At 45.7% G+C, this 12,205-nt stretch overlaps 1 protein-coding gene across 1 annotated transcript in view; it reads right to left on the bottom strand.

Moving 5' to 3' along the window:
• The window catches only part of RNF157 (ring finger protein 157), a 128,199-nt gene extending 116,917 nt beyond the window's left edge, over nt 1-11,282 (bottom strand). Inside the window, exon 1 of the mRNA XM_044297999.1 lies at nt 11,243-11,282. The gene's annotated coding sequence lies outside the window, so the exon portion shown is untranslated. The remainder of the gene's footprint in view (nt 1-11,242) is intronic.
• Between the last annotated feature and the right edge of the window lie 923 nt (nt 11,283-12,205).

The following is a 12,205-nucleotide window of genomic DNA, read 5'->3' as shown; positions in this document are numbered from 1 at the left end:
GAGAGAAATATCTTGGCAAAAGACAACTTTTCCCATTTTTTTATACAAAGTTGGCATTTGACCAAGATATTTTTCTCACCCAGCATGGGTATATGTAAAATGACACCCCGAAACACATTCCCCAACTTCTCCTGAGTACGGCGATACCAGATGTGTGACACTTTTTTGCAGCCTAGATGCGCAAAGGGGCCCAAATTCCTTTTAGGAGGGCATTTTTAGACATTTGGATCCCAGACTTCTTCTCACGCTTTAGGGCCCCTAAAAAGCCAGGGCAGTATAAATACCCCACATGTGACCCCACTTTGGAAAGAAGACACCCCAAGGTATCCAATGAGGGGCCTGGCAAGTTCATAGAATTTTTTTTTTTTTTGCATAAGTTAGCGGAAATTGATTATTTTTTTTTTTTTCTCACAAAGTCTCACTTTCCGCTAACTTAGGACAAAAATTTAAATCTTTCATGGACTCAATATGCCCCTCAGCAAATACCTTGGGGTGTCTTCTTTCCAAAATGGGGTCAGTTGTGGGGTGTTTGTACTGCCCTGGCATTTGAGGGTCTCCGCAATCATTACATGTATGGCCAGCATTAGGAGTTTCTGCTATCCTCCTTATATTGAGCATACAGGTAATGAGATTTTTTTTTCCGTTCAGCCTCTGGGCTGAAAGAAAAAAATGAACGGCACAGATTTCTTCATTCGCATCGATCAATGTGGATGAAAAAATCTCTGCCCAAAAAAAAAAATGGAGGGGAAAGGCGTCTGCCAGGACATAGGAGCTCCGCCCTACATCCATACCCACTTAGCTCGTATGCCCTGGCAAACCAGATTTCTCCATTCACATCAATCGATGTGGATGAATAAATCATTGCCGGGATTTTTTATATATATATATATATATATATATATATATATATATATATATATATATACAGACGTGGACAAAATTGTTGGTACCCTTTGGTCAATGAAAGAAAAAGTCACAATGGTCACAGAAATAACTTTAATCTGACAAAAGTAATAATAAATTAAAATTCTATAAATGTTAACCAATGAAAGTCAGACATTGTTTTTCAACCATGCTTCAACAGAATTATGTAAAAAAATAAACTCATGAAACAGGCATGGACAAAAATGATGGTACCCCTAGAAAACACAGAACATAATGTGACCAAAGGGACATGTTAATTCAAGGTGTGTCCACTAATTAGCATCACAGGTGTCTACAACCTTGTAATCAGCCATTGGGCCTATATATATATGGCTCCAGGTAATCACTGTGTTGTTTGGTGATATGGTGTGTACCACACTCGACATGGACCAGAGGAAGCAAAGGAAAGAGCTGTCTCAAGAGATCAGAAAGAAAATTATAGACAAGCATGTTAAAGGTAAAGGCTATAAGACCATCTCCAAGCAACTAGATGTTCCTGTGAGTACAGTTGCACATATTATTCATAAGTTTAAGATCCATGGGACTGTAGCCAACCTCCCTGGACGTGGCCGCAGGAGGAAAATTGATGACAAATCTAAGAGACGGATAATCCGAATGGTAACAAAAGAGCCTAGAAAGACTTCTAAAGAGATTCAAGGTGAACTTCATGCTCAAGGAACATCAGTGTCAGATCGCACCATCCGTCGTTGTTTGAGCCAAAGTGGACTACATGGGAGACGACCAAGGAGGACACCATTGTTGAAAACGAATCATAAAAAAGCAAGACTGGAATATGCCAAACTACATGTTGACAAGCCACAAAGCTTCTGGGAGAATGTCCTGTGGACAGATGAGACAAAAATCGAAGTTTTTGCCAAGGCACATCAGCTGTATGTTCACAGACGAAAAAATGAAGCATATCAAGAAAAGAACACTGTCCCTACTGTGAAACATGGAGGAGGCTCTGTTATGTTCTGGGGCTGCTTTGCTGCGTCTGGCACAGGGTGTCTTGAATCTGTGCAGGGTACAATGAAATCTCAAGACTATCAAGGAATTCTAGAGAGAAATGTACTAGCCAGTGTCAGAAAGCTTGGTCTCAGTCGCAGGTCATGGGTCTTGCAACAGGACAATGACCCAAAACACACCGCTAAAAACACCCAAGAATGGCTAAGAGGAAAAAATTGGACTATTCTAAAGTGGCCTTCTATGAGCCCTGACCTCAATCCTATTGAGCATCTTTGGAAGGAGCTGAAACATGCAGTCTGGAAAAGGCACCCTTCAAACCGGACACAACTGGAGCAGTTTGCTCATGAGGAGTGGGCCAAAATACCTGCTGAGAGGTGCAGATGTCTCATTGACAGTTACAGGAAGCGTTTGATTGCAGTGATTGCCTCAAAAGGTTGCGCAACAAAATATTAAGTTAGGGGTACCATCATTTTTGTCCATGCCTGTTTCATGAGTTTATTTTTTTACATAATTCTGTTGAAGCATGGTTGAAAAACAATGTCTGACTTTCATTGGTTAACATTTATAGAATTTTAATTTATTATTACTTTTGTCAGATTAAAGTTATTTCTGTGACCATTGTGACTTTTTCTTTCATTGACCAAAGGGTACCAACAATTTTGTCCACGTCTGTATATATATATACAAAGTGCTTGCCAAAGCATAGGAACGCCGCCTCCTCCTCAGCTCGTATGCCTCGGCAAACGTATCTGTCACTGCAGAGGAGAAAATCCCGTCTTGCAGCGCCGCATACACCGACTTGCGTGTAATCTGACAGCAGCGCAATGCTTCTGTCAGAATGCACATCGGTGCTGCAGCTGGTCGATCGGTTGGTCCACCTGGAAGGTAAAAAAAGAAAAGAAAAAAAAAAAGAAAAAACCAGGCCACAACGCAATAATTTTATTAACTTTGGAACAGAACATGTAACTTTAACTTTTGGAACTAAACATTAACCTGTTTGCTTACCTGTTTTTTTTTTTTGTTTTTTTTTTTGTTTTTTTACCTTTTATAGAACAAACCTCTCCTTCCCCATGGGACAATGTGCAAAGCGCAAATCGCCCAAAGATGTGGCGAAGTGCGTTATGCACTTTGTCCCATGTGAAAGGAGACGTTTGCAGCAGCAGTGAGTGAATGGGCCCTAATAGCCCTGTGTGCCTATCCTGGTGAGATGATCCCTATGCTAATAGTGTACCTGTGAGTGGTACTTCCGGAAACACTCTCCAAAGCATAGGGCAGGGTGGTCCGGACAGTCAGGACAGAAATAGCGGGTGTCACGCCTTATTCCACTCCTGCTACAGACACGACATCTTTTTCGGGGTGACGGTTGGGTTGAGGTACCAGGAACGACATTGGGGAAATGTCGCTCGTGTAGACGGCTAACTACACTGGTGGTTGGGGCCACGGAACCTCCTGGATACAGGAGGTTCTCGATGATCTCTTCCTGAAATTTGAGGAAGGATCCAGTTCTCCCAGCCTTACTGTAGAGAACAAAACTATTGTACAGAGCCAATTGAATTAAATATACAGACACCTTCTTATACCAGCGTCTGGTGCGTCGGGAAACTAAATACGGAGACAACATCTGGTCATTGAAGTCGACCCCTCCCATGTGGAGGTTATAGTCGTGGACTGAGAGGGGCTTTTCAATGACACGGGTTGCTCGCTCAATTTGTATTGTCGTGTCTGCGTGAATGGAGGAGAGCATGTAAACGTCACGCTTGTCTCTCCATTTCACCGCAAGCAGTTCTTCGTTACACAGTGCGGCCCTCTGCCCCCTTGCAAGACGGGTGGTAACGAGCCGTTAGGGGAAGCCCGCGCGACTAGTTCGCGCGGTACCACAGGCGCCAATCCGTTCTAGAAACAAATGCCTAAAGAGGGCCACACTTGTGTAAAAATTGTCCACATAAAGATGGTACCCCTTGCCGAATAAGGGTGACACCAAGTCCCAAACTGTCTTCCCACTGCTCCCCAGGTAGTCAGGGCAACCGACCGGCTCCAGGGTCTGATCTTTTCCCTCATAGACCCGAAATTTGTGGGTATAGCCTGTGGCCCTTTCACAGAGCTTATACAATTTGACCCCATACCGGGCGCACTTGCTTGGGATGTATTGTTTGAAGCCAAGGCGCCCGGTAAAATGTATCAGGGACTCGTCTATGCAGATGTTTTGCTCTGGGGTATAAATATCTGCAAATTTCTGGTTGAAATGGTCTATGAGGGGCCGAATTTTGTGGAGCCGGTCAAAAGCAGGGTGGCCCCTGGGACGGGAGGCGGTGTTGTCACTAAAGTGCAGGAACCGCAGGATGGCCTCAAAACGTGCCCTGGATATGGCAGCAGAGAACATGGGCATGTGATAAATCGGGTTCGTGGACCAATATGACCGCAATTCATGCTTTTTAGTTAGACCCATGTTGAGGAGGAGGCCCAGAAAAGTTTTAAGTTCGGAAACTTGGACTGGTTTCCACCGGAAAGGCTGGGCATAAAAGCTTCCCGGGTTAGCGGTGATAAATTGTGTGGCATACCTGTTTGTTTCGGCCACAACTATGTCTAAAAGCTCCGAAATCAAGAACAGCTCAAAAAATCCCAGGGCCGAACCGATCTGAGCTGTCTCAACCCGAACTCCAGACTGGGCAGTGAAAGGGAAAACTACAGGTGCGGCTGAAGTTGGGGACTGCCAATCAGGGTTTGCCAGCACCTCTGGGATTCTAGGGGCTCTACGGGCACGTCTTTGCGGTGGCTGCGACGGGGTCACTACTGCACGTGCCACCGTACCAGCTTCAACTGCCCTTCTGGTGCTCGCTACTTCACCAGGTTGTACGGCAGTGCTGGTACTAGGTCCAGGGAGGGCTGGGCTGCTGGTGTATGCCTCACCACGTAATCCGACAGCACCAGCCCCACTCTGCTGCTCTTGAAGCGGATCCTGCGCAACCTGCGGTCTAGCGACACGGGGCCGGGTACGCCTGGTGGTATCAGGGACCTCAGCCTCCTCGTCCGAACTTTGGGTCAGAGAGCCACTGCTTTCTACAGGTTCGTATTCTGACCCGCTGGATTCATCAGATGAGGGTTCCCACTCCTCATCCGACTGGGTCAGAAGCCTGTAGGCCTCTTCAGAGGAATACCCCCTGTTAGACATGTGGGCAACTAAATTTAGGGGTATTCCCTGAGACTACCCAAGAAAAAAAAAGCAAGCCTGTCTTACAAAGGGGAGGCTAGCGAAGTACCGGAGGCCGCTGCGGTTGATAAAAAATATCAAAACTGATTTTTTTATCGCCGCAGTGCGTGTAAAGTGAATGTGCAGTGATCAAAAAAAAAATTTTTTTTTGTCACTGCGGTGGGGCGGGTGTGGGCGAACGATCAGGCCTGATCGGGCAAACACTGCGTTTTGGGTGGAGGGCGAACTAAAGTGACACTAATACAATTATAGATCTGACCGTGATCAGTTTTGATCACTTCCAGATACTATAAAAGTACAAATGCTGATTAGCGATACGCTAATCAGCGAATAACGGACTGCGGTGCGGTGGGCTGGGCGCTAACTGATCGCTAACTACCTAACCAAGGGACCTAAACTATACCTAAAACCTAACGGTCAATAACAGTGAAAAAAAAAAGTGACAGTTTGCACTGATCACTTTTTTCTTTTCACTTGTGATTGACAGGGGTGATCAAAGGGTTAATTGGGGTTCAGGGGGGTGATCAGGGGCTATAGTGTAGTGTTTGGTGTACTCACTGTGAAGCCTGCTCCTCTGCTGGATCCAACCGACGAAAAGAACCAGCAGAGGAGCAGGCAGCCATATAACAGATCATATTTACTAATATGATCTGCTATATGGCTCTGTGATTGGCTTTTTTAAAAATCAGCAACCTGCCAGCCACGATCATTGGCTGGCAGGTTGCTGACGAAATGGTCCTGAACAAAATGCCGGCGCGAACTGCGGGCGCATACTCGCGTCATCTCGCGTCTCGCGAGATGACGCGTATATGCGTGACTGTGCGCAGCGCTGCCACCTCCGGAACGCACATGTGCGTTAGGCGGTCCGGAGGTGGTTAAAGGGGTTGTCCCACTAAAAACATTCTACAGTTTTTAAACCAGCACCTGGATCTGAATACTTTTGTAATTGCATGTAATTAAAAATGTTATATAGCCACTGAGTTATTCAGTAAAATGTATCTGTATAGCGCCACTTAATTTCTTATTTCTTTGTCCTGCTCACTGAGATGGCCGCGCATGCTCAGTTTCATCCTCCAACTGCCTCCCGAGCTGTGATAGGGAGAGCATGGACACGCCTCCCGAGCTGTGATAGGGAGAGCATGGACACGCCTCCCGAGCTGTGATAGGGAGAGCATGGACACGCCTCCCGAGCTGTGATAGGGAGAGCATGGACACGCCTCCCGAGCTGTGATAGGGAGAGCATGGACACATTTTTTTTTTTGTTCATGATAAGGCCCCACGCACACGACCGTTGTTTCATTCCGTGTCCGTTGTTCCGTTTTTCTGCGGACCCATTGACTTTCAATGGTCTGTTGAAAACTCTGCTAATGCACCGTTTGTCATCCGCGTCCGTGATCCGTGGTTCCAGTCCGTCAAAAAAATATAACCTTTCCTATTTTTTTCACGGAAAACAGTTTGCGGACCCATTCAAGTCAATGGGACCGTCAAAAAACACGGAGGCACACAAGATTGTCATCCGCGTCCGCGTTTTTTTCTTATCATTTGCATGGCAAACTTGACTTAGACTTTTTTTTACTTTCCTTCATGTCTGGTGATCCCCCAAAAATAAAGGAAGACACATGGAAACAAAAACGGATCACGAAAACCCGTTTTGCGGACCGATAAAAACAACTGTCGTGTGCATGAGGCCTTATGCAAACGGATCCGTTTTCACTTACACTGAAAGTCAATGGGAGGCGGATCCTTTTTCAATTGCACCATATTGTGCCAGTGAAAACGGATCTGTCCCCATTGACTTACATTGTGAGTCAGGACGGATCCGTTTGGCTCTGCATCGTCAGGTGGACACCAGCGTTTTGGTGTCCACCTCCAGAGCGGAATGGAGGCTGAACGGAGGCAAACTGATGCATTCTGAACGGATTCTTATCCGTTCAGAATGCATTGGGGCTAAACTGATCCGTTTTTGGCCGCTTGTGAGAGCCCTGAAAGGATCTCACAAGCGGACCCAGAAACACCAGTGTGAAAGTAGCCTAAGTCCACGTGTCTTTTGTGCGTTTTCTGCGTGTTTTTTGGCACAGATCTACTTCAAAAACCTCAGGCTGAAAATTCCGCTTTGTATTGAACCCATTGATAAAAAAAAAGGAGACACGTCAAAAGCTGCACGAAAAAACCCTGCAGATTCCGCGCAATTTTTTTTAAGCATGTTTTTCTAAATCAGCTGTGAGAGCTGACCCTTAGGTCAGTAATGACCGGCATCACGCACAGGGAGGGAAAAGGGAAAGCCCTGCCCAAGGGAGAGGGAAAGGTGGTGACCCCCAACTCACCTTGTGGCTGCCCTGACGTCCCTAGACGGGTTCCTCACCGGTGCGGCGATCACGTGCCTAAACCCTGGCTTTCCCTAAAATGAGCCATAGATAGTGAACGGGCCGGTGGGATCGCTAGTCCGCACCACTGACACTAAGAGGGAAACACCAGGGAGAGGACAGACAATACAGACAAACACATAAACCCAGGTGGGCGACCACAGCAGACCACAAAGGTCCAACAGAGATCCGGAGGGAAACGTTCTGGACCAACAACCAGAGAACGCAGCAACACAGCTCCAGTGGGTCAGTATAGAAGTCCAGGCAGGAAGCTCTATATCTGGCAACCAGAGAAGTGTGAGAGGGAAATATAAGGAGGTTGGGAGTGCTGGACAAGGAAACAGCTGAGGAGAAGGAGCTACGGATCCCTGAGTGAGACAAAAAGGGTTGCAAAGCAAACCCAGAAAGCTACCATAAGGAAACAGCCCTATCTTACATAGAGCGCGCAGCCAACCGCTGCGACTTCCTGACCCCGGGTATAACGGAGTCAGGCGTGGGTCTTGACACCCTCGTGACAAGGGCTCATGCACACGAACGTATGTTTCCATTTTTGTACAGGTCCGTATGTGGAACCATTCATATCAATTGGGCTTGAAAAAAAAAAAAATGACTGTGTGCATTCCTGGTCCGTACTGAAAAAAAAAAAAAAAAAGTCTTATTCTTGTTCATTTTGCGAACAAGGACAAGCATTGTTATGGATCTGAAAAAAAAAAAACGGATGCAGCACGGATGTCACCCGTTTTTTTTTTTTGCGTGTTTTGTGAACTGTAAAATACATATGGTCGTGCTTCATGAACCCTTAGTATAGAAATACTGTTTGAAAACCAGAATAAGGCCCATGCACACGATCGTATGTATTTTGCGGATCCACGCAAAACATGGACCCACATATCACACAGTTGACGGCCGTGTGACATCCATATTGCATCCGCTTTTTTGCGGATCCATTGTAACAATGCCTGTCCTTGTCCACAAAACGGACAAGACTAGGACATGTTCTTTTTTTTTTGCGGACATGGAATGCACACGGAGTTATTTCAGTTTTTTTGCGGACCCATTAAAGTGAATGGTTCCGCATACGGACCTGTAAAAAAATGGAATGGGAAAAAAATACGTTCGTGTATGAGCTCTAAGGGCTTATGCACACGGCCGTATTTTCTCTCAGTGTCCGTTCCGTTTTTTTTGCGGACCGTATGCGGAACCAATCATTTAAAAGGGTTCGCAAAAAGATGGAAGTTACTCCATTTGCATTCCATTTCCGTATGTCAGTTCCGCAAAAAAATAGAACCTGATAGGACTGTTCTATTAGGGGCCAGCTGTTGTGTTCCGCAAAATACGTAATGCACATGGACATCATCCGTATTTTTGCGGATATGGTCATGAGCCCTAACTTCTGTTTCTTTTTTGCACTTGGAAATGGAAATTTACTCAGGGAGTGAAGTTGTTTTTCACTCCAGGTGCACAGACTGCTGAATGATGCGCCTCATCATTCGGCAGCGATGTAAAAGGCGAAGCCTTTGTAACTGACCCCCAGCGTCTTTCCCGCTAGTATTTTCTTTATGGACGTGGCTTATCTTAAGAAAATATTCACATGGAGCAAATTTGCATCCAAACATTCTCACCCTAAGGGCCCATTCACATGACAGTAAAGGCTCTGTGCCTGTATTAATCTGAATGGTTCCCTGATCCGCAAGATACGGCAAAAGATAGGACATGCCCTATATTTTGCGGAGGCACGGATCGGAAGCCCATGGAAACACTACAAAGTGCTTCCTTGGGCTTTTGGGTCCGTGCCTCCGCTCCGCAAAAGATAAGACATGCCCTATCTTTTGCCGTATCTTGCGGACCCATTCAAGTCAATGGGTACGCATCCACAGCAAGGAGTGCACATGCATTACGGACCGTTATTTGCAGTCTGCAGCATGGACGTTTGTGGGCATGTGCCCTAAGGGCTCCTGCACATGACCATATTAGTTTTTTTAGTACACAAATCGCGGTTCCGCAAAACACGAATATTGGCCTGGCGCCATTTTTTTTCTCCTGTTGTGTGCATGAGCCCTAATTTATATGTTTTATACAAAACAGCCGTCAAGTCAGAGCTTGGTAAGAAAAGAAAAAAAGAACGCCCTGCTCAAACCCGTATTCTGGGAAGTGTCTTTTGTCATGGACTGATGCCTGGTGAGCGCCCTGCTTTCACTTTCTGTGTTGGGACTTGCAGAAATCCGTGCACAAGCCGCAAAAAACACTCCACACTCACATATACGGAATGGACAGTCACAGAAATTTCAGCTACAAATCTGCCATGAGAAAACCCAAGTAATCCGCAGAGGGTCTCCGTGCGTGACACAGCAAGCTACTACTACAGCGCTACTCCCATTAAAGACACTGACCATCACTTAGCAAAAGCTGGACAACCCCTTTAAAATTAAAAGGGTTGTCCTACATTTTGAATACGGCTGGCCTATCCTCAGGGTAGGTTCCAAATATCCGATCGGTGGGGGTCTGACTCCTAGCACTCTCTCCAATCAGCTGTTTGAAGAGGCTGCGGCACTCCGGTGAGCACTGTGACCACCTTGAAGCTCACCAAGCACAGCGCCGTACATTGTATAGTGGCTGTACTTGGTATTGCAGCCCAGGCCCATTCACTTGATTGACACTGAGCTGTGCTTAGGTCATGTGACTGATGAACATGACGTCATTGGCCACGGAGGAGCTCACCAAGCGCTGTGGTCTCTTCAAACAGCTGATCTGTGTGCTGATCTTAGGCCATTAAAAGGGTTGTCAGCTACTTTTCAAATAACACATTGCTACCACATCTTAAAAAAATTGACTAGGGCTTCTGTTTGGGGCACAGACCACACAATATTTGATAAATTGGCTTTGCAAAAATTAGGACCTAAGAGGAAGATTTCACAGTTATGTTCCACAAATATCTCTTTTACTAGTAAAGATAGATGCAAATTTATTATTAAATGGGAAGATGAACTAGCAATAAAGTTTGATGAATGGGAATTGCCAAAAGTATTAATAGCGCCGGTGAAAGTCTCTAGGTGTGTAAAATTGCAAGAAAATAGCTACAAAGTCCTTACACAATGGTACTATACACCACAGCGTTTGCACAATATGTTCCCAGAAGTTAGTCCTTCTTGCTGGAGATGTGAGGGTGCTATAGGGACACAGAGTCATATTTGGTGGTCGTGTAATAAAGTACAAACTTAGGCCTCATGCACACGACCGTTTTTTTTTAAGGTCCGCAAAAACGGGGTCTGTAGGTCCGTGATCCGTGACTGTTTTTTTCGTCCGTGGGTCTTCCTTGATTTTTGGAGGATCCACGGACATGAAAAATGAAAAGAAAATCAAAGTCAAGTTTGCCATTGAAATGATAGGAAAAAATGGACACTGATCACGGACACGGATGACAATCTTGTGTGCATCCGTGTTTTTTCACGAACCCATTGACTTGAATGGGTCCGTGAACCGTTGGCCGTAAAAAAATAGGACAGGTCTTATTTTTTTCACGGATCACGGATGCGGCTGCCAAACGGTGCAGTTTCCGATTTTTCCACGGACCCATTGAAAGTCAATGGGTCCGCGAAAAAAAACGGAAAACGGCACAACGGCCACGGATGCACACAACGGTCGTGTGCATGAGGCCTTACTGGCAAGAGATATGTAAAACACTTTCCCAAGTTTGCAAAGTAAATGTTCTGGCGTCGCCTAAGATGTGTCATTTTGCGCTATTGGGGGAATTAAGTTGTTAAAAATCAAAAGAGGTACAAACCTTGTTTAAGGTTCTTCTTGCATCTGCCCGTCTCCTCATAGCCGTATACTGGAGAAAACCAGACCCTCCATCTTCACAACACTGGTTTCAGAAATGTGACCAGATCTATTGATTAGAACAAATTGCACATTGGGACGCCAGAACACCTCAGCGATTCTCAGACATCTGGGGACCGTGGAAAAAGTTTAGAGGTTTTATGGAATAAATCCTTTGGACATTTTAGATCGCATAAGCTACTTCTTAATGCTACTGTAGTAAGTGAAGAAATGAGATCTCATACTTCTCTGCACTACCCTTCACCCTCTTCCCCTCAGACTTTCCTCAAACCCTCCCCCCTTTTGTTTTTTCTTTCTCACGCTCTCTTGGATTAATCGATACAATGATTGTAACATTGTATTTATAACTATTGTACAAGTTTTTGTATAAGCATATCGATATATGTGTTATTCAGACCTTGTTATATTCTTCATTGGTATGCAACCTTTCGAAAATAAATAAAGGGGTTGTTCTTTCTATGTTCCTAACTAGGCAAATGTAACAGCTTTCCAATTAACTCACTTTATCTGCAGTGGCTGGTTTCTCAGATTTGACTGAGGGTCACATGACCTGTGATGTCAGCTTCTCTCCCTGCTCTGATAAAGGTAGTTTACAAGCCTGTAAACGAGACGTCACTGTACTGGCCACGCCCCCCCCTTCACTGCCAGGCTGTCTGCTCTCTCCTAGGATTCTTAGGCTAGTTTCACACTAGCGTTCGGCTGTCCGCTCGTGAGCTCCGTTTGAAGGGGCTCACGAGCGGACCCGAACGCTTCCGTCCAGCCCTGATGCAGTCTGAATGGATGCAGATCCGCTCAGACTGCATCAGTCTGGCGCAGGGGCGTAGCTAAAGGCTCATGGGCCCTGGTGCAAGAGTTCAGCTTGGGCCCACCTTCCCTCAAACCTTCGTGCTGCCTGAGGCAAAAATTT

Source organism: Bufo gargarizans, chromosome 6 (assembly GCF_014858855.1).
Source record: "Bufo gargarizans isolate SCDJY-AF-19 chromosome 6, ASM1485885v1, whole genome shotgun sequence".
Classification (NCBI taxonomy): Eukaryota; Metazoa; Chordata; class Amphibia; order Anura; family Bufonidae; genus Bufo; species Bufo gargarizans.
The sequence above is the reverse complement of the archived record's forward strand: the minus strand, read 5'-3'. Positions and strand labels throughout refer to the sequence as shown.